Source organism: Microcebus murinus, chromosome 3, assembly GCF_040939455.1.
Source record: "Microcebus murinus isolate Inina chromosome 3, M.murinus_Inina_mat1.0, whole genome shotgun sequence".
NCBI classification, from domain to species: domain Eukaryota; kingdom Metazoa; phylum Chordata; class Mammalia; order Primates; family Cheirogaleidae; genus Microcebus; species Microcebus murinus.
In genome coordinates this window covers 72,240,417-72,245,706 of record NC_134106.1, presented here as the reverse complement: position 1 = coordinate 72,245,706, position 5,290 = coordinate 72,240,417, and the positions used below count along the sequence as shown (strand labels likewise).

The window sequence follows — 5,290 nt, the reverse complement described above, 5'->3', positions numbered from 1 at the left end:
CTAGATTTTGAACTCCTGACTTTGAGCGATCCTCCCACCTTGGCCTCCCAGAGTGCTAGGATTACAGGCGTGAGCCACCGAGCTCGACCTTAAAGAGACTAGAAAAAGCAACTTAGACTGCTTTTCTTTGATTTGGTTTAGAACTAAGTGTGAGATTTCCAAGTGGAAAATGAATGCCAACCTAATAAGTTTTTATTTTACATAATTCAAAATGTTCTCTCAGATGCTGATCTAAAGTCAGTTTGTGTTCCGGATATTTTCTTATCGCACTATTTTAATATTTACGCTCATCCTCTCATCCGTTCATTCCTTCAACAGCTATTTAAAAAGGCACCACAGCAGCAGCAGGTCATACCACACTGACCCGATCCAGCAGTTCTCAACCCATCAGCCCAGCATAACAACTCTGGAACGATGCTTTCACTGCCCTGAAATGAAACTCACAGATAGTAAGTAGATCCTACTTACACGAGTAATTTCAAAACAAATCGACATAAATTCTGAACTATAATATAAAAGAAAGGGGCTGCTTTATAATAAGGTTTTTTTTTTTCTTTATTTTTTGCTTGGGGAGAGATGTATACAATAAGTTGATGAGTATTTTAGCCAGCCAGCACTCAGTTGCAGGAGGTGATGTAATGAGGTCCCTAAGCACTCTTGCCAACTTGTTCTAAACAAATATTGACTGAAGAGAATTCAGAGCATGAGTTGATCTGTAGTAAAAAACAGGAGTTTGGAAAAACAGAGGCACAGGTGGTTGCTGGACTAAAAACCACTCTGTTCAGAGCAAATAACACCTAAGAGGAAAAGGTGCTTTGTGTTGATGGTCACAACAGAGTTTGGTTCCCAGTTCAGTCAACAAGACTTTATAAAGCAGATCCAGGATTTCACTTGGCCCTGAAGACTACCCAGTGGGATAGCATGGCTGGTAGTATTATCCTTATTTATCGGTGTAGGAACTGAGGTTTTTCCTCTTGGGCACCCAGCTGAACTCCACTTTCCAGCTCCTTTAGAGTTTGGTTGAGTCCATGTGACTGAGTCCTGGGAGTGGAAAATAGAGTGATAGTGACACTTGTAGGCCTGGTCCCCAGCACCCTGTCCCCCCATTCCTGTGTAGTCATCCATTCTCTCTTCCCTTTGTACAGTGGTCCCTAGAGCCATGAGGTGAAGATGGGGCAACCACAAGACAGAATGAGCCTGGGGCCCTGCAGAACTGAGTGGAGCTACTACTCTTGCACAACTGCATTTGAATGTCACAGAACAATGCAGTGGATTTGTATTGAGTTAAACCACAAATATTTAGAGGTTAATTTATCACAAAAGCAAGAATTTCCTTAAGTAATGCATGCAGGAGTTCCTTAAGTAACGCATACAGGGTCTGTGATTTTAAACAATACCCTGACAAAGCAGTATGTAACTTTTAATCATTCAGTGAGAAAGTTGCTCCCTTTACAGTGCTGTAGCACCCAAGAGAGATTGGGTAGAAAGGATGTGTTTTCTAAACAACAAATATTGTGAATAAACATACAAAGAAGAAATACAAAGAGCCAACAAGCGCATGAGAAGATGCTTAACATTAGTAGTCATTAAGGAAATGCAAATCAAAACCACAATGAGATACTACTTGACACATAGTAGGATAGATAAAACAAAAACAGAAAATAACAAGTGTTGGCAATGGTTTGGTGAAATTGGAACCTGTACATTGTTGGTGGGGAATGCAAAATGGTACATCTGCTATGGAACAGTTAGGCAGTTCCTCAAAAAGTTAAACATAGAATTACCACATAACCCAGTAATTACATTCTTAATTGTAACCTGAAAGAAATGAAAACAGGTACCTGAATAAATACTTGTACAAGAATGTTTAGAGCAGTACTATTCACAAAAGTAAAAAGGTAGCCATAATAGTCAACTCAAATGTTTATCAGTAGATGAATGAATAAGCAAAATGTTGTATATATAGGTATACACAACAAAATATTACACAGCAGTAAAAAGGAATGAAGACCTGATACAGGATACAACATGGATGAATCTTGAAAATACTATGGTTACTGAAAGAAGCCAGTCACTAAAGGCCACATATTATTTTGAAATAGCCACAATAGGTAAATCCATAGAGACAAAATGAAGATTAGTAGTTGCCAGGATCAGGGGAGAGGGGGCAAGAGGGAATGACTGCTTAACGTGATTTATTTTGGGGAGATGAATATGTTTTAGAACTATTAGGTTATTAAGTATGAAATGTCTGATTTCCTTAAGTGCTTGAGTTTGACAGTTGATATCTCTGGCATATCACTTTGATCACTTCTTGCTATTTTTATTGTGAAGGCACATCCTCAGTCTTTCAAGTGCACATTTTGGCTTGTGATTATCTTTCAAATTTTTTAAGAGCAATTTTTGTGAAACCACAGATAATTCAAAAATTTGTGTTATTTTCAAATATGAGTTCCAGCGTGGAACCAATGCTGCACAGACAGCTCAAAATATGAAAAAAAGTGTTTGGGAAGGATGTGGCTAATGAACACATAGTATGTCCATGGTTTGAGAAATTCCATTCTGGTGATTTTAATCTTGAAAATGAGCCATATGGGTGACCTGAGACCAAGGTGGATAACAATGAGCTGAAAGCTGTAGTGGAAGTGAATCCATCTCAACCTATGCATGAATTAGCAGCAAGATCTAACATTACTATTCCAACAGTATTGGACCATTTGAAACAAATTGGCAAAGTAAAGAAGCTGGATAGATGGGTACGGTGTGAATTAAAGAGTGTCCAAGAGAAATTGTCTCGAAGCTTGCCTTTCTTTGCTGTCACAACATAAAAGTGAATGATTTCTACGATGCATTGTTACATATGATGAAAAATGGATTCTTTTTGACAATTGCAAGCCTTTGGCACAATGGTTGAATAAAGATGAAGAGCTGAAACACAGTCCAAAACCAAATATTCATCAAAAAATGATAGTGGTGTCTATTTGGTGGTCCAGTGCTGGTATTATCCACTACAGCTTCACGAAACCTGGTCAGTCAATTACAGTGGACATCCAAGGCAACCAACTGGACGAAATGATGAGGATGCTTGCGATTAAGCAGCAGAAATTGGTCAATAGAGACAGGCAAATCCTCTTGCAAGACAACGTTCGACCACATGTAACACAAACAACACTGCTCAAACCACAGAGGCTGGACTTAGAAACTCTCTGTCATCCCCTGTATTCACCAGACCTTGCAGCAACTATCATTTTTTCCAGGATTTGGACCTCTTCTTACAAGGAAAAATATTCAATTCTCAACAAACTGTGGAAAACATCTTTCACGATTTCATCGTCACTCACTCTCAAGGCGTCTTTGCTGCTGGCATAAACAAGCTACTGTCAAGATGACAAAACTGTGTCCACAGTTTAGGTGCACAGTTTGATTAATTGTACTGCTTCTTGTATGAGATACAATCAACTGAACTTTTGATTAGACATTGGACATTTCATATTTAATGACCTAATAGCTAGAAGTGGTGGTTACACAACATTGTGAATGTACTAAATTCTACTGGATTGTACACTTTTATTTATATTTTTTTAATTTTATTTTTGAGACAGAGTCTTACTCTGTTGTCCAGGCTAGAGTGCCATGGCATCAGCCTAGCTCACAGCAACCTCAAACTCCTGGGCTCAAGCGATACTCCTGCCTCAGCCTCAGAGTAGCTGGGACTACAGGCATGCGCCACCACACCTGGCTAATTTTTTCTACTTTTAGTTATTTGGCTAATTTATTTCTATTAATAATTGAGATGGAGTGTGGCTCTCCCGCGGAGCCGAGCGTACTCTGTCTGAACCCGGCTGCGCTCCTTGAGGAGTGACGAGCCTGCGGAACCGCAGCCATGACTGAGGCTGATGTAAATCCGAAGGCCTATCCCCTTGCTGATGCCCACCTCACCAAGAAACTGTTGGACCTCATTCAGCAGTCATGTAACTACAAGCAGCTTCGGAAAGGAGCCAATGAGGCCACCAAAACCCTCAACAGGGGCATCTCTGAGTTCATTGTGATGGCTGCAGATGCTGAGCCGCTGGAGAACATCCTGCACCTCCCACTGCTGTGTGAAGACAAGAATGTGCCCTACGTGTTTGTGCACTCCAAGCAAGCCCTGGGACGGGCCTGTGGGGTCTCCAGGCCTGTCATTGCTTGTTCTGTCATGATCAAAGAAGGCTCACAGCTGAAGCAGCAGATCCAGTCCATTCAGCAGTCCATCGAAAGGCTCTTAGTCTAAACCTGTGGCCTCTGTCACATTCTCCCTGTTGACTCCTCCCCCTGAGATTGTGTATATCATATTGTCTGTGTTAGCATGTAGTATTTTCAGCTACTTTCTATTGTTATAAAATATTATAGTACTACATTTTGGAAAAAAAAAATAATTGAGATGGGGTCTTGCTCTTGCTCAGGATGGTCTCAAACTCCTGAGCTCAAACAATCTGCCCATCTCAGCCTCCCAGAATGCTAGGATTACAGGCATGAGCTACTGCACCCAGCCTGGCCTGGATTGTACACTTTTATTATTTTTATTTATTTATTTATTTATTTATTTTTGAAACTGGGACTTACTTTTTTGCCCAGGCTAGAGTGAGTGCTGTGGCATCAGCCTAGCTCACAGCAACCTCAATCTCCTGGGCTCAAGCAATCCTACTGCTTCAGCTTCCCAAGTAACTGGGACTACAGGCATTCGCCACCATGCCCAGCTAATTTTTTCTATATATATTAGTTGGCCAATTAATTTCTGTCTATTTATAGTAGAGACAGGGTCTCACTCTTGCTCAGGCTGGTTTTGAACTCCTGACCTCAAGCAATCCACCCACCTCGGCCTCCCAGAGTGCTAGGATTACAGGCGTGAGCCACCACGCCCGGCCTGGATTGTACACTTTTAAATGGTTAATTTTGTGTTATCTGAATTTCACCTCAATTTTTTCTTATTTTGTCTTTCTTTCATTTTTTTTTTTTTTTTTTGAGCATCCATTCCAAGCAGAATCACCTCGATTTTTTTAAAAAGGTCACACTAGCATGTGGTCTCCCCAGGCTTGCATGCATCCTGGGCTCAGCAGTTGCTGCTGGGAACAAGGACAGTATTGAGGGGGACTCTGGCATCTGGCTGGGCTGAGGAGCAGCCCATACCCAAGATATGCACCTACCCCTTTTTCCCCACCAGCACCTTTGTGCTTTCTGCACCAGCTCAGCGATGCTTGTCAGCAGCAATGGACAGAGGAGCTGGGGCAGGTGTGGGATGGGAACAATACTG

At 41.3% G+C, this 5,290-nt stretch overlaps 1 pseudogene; it reads left to right on the top strand.

The window, feature by feature from the left end:
- The first annotated feature begins 3,801 nt into the window (after positions 1-3,801).
- LOC142869972 (NHP2-like protein 1 pseudogene) lies at positions 3,802-4,396 on the top strand (annotated as a pseudogene).
- The last annotated feature ends 894 nt before the right edge of the window (positions 4,397-5,290 follow it).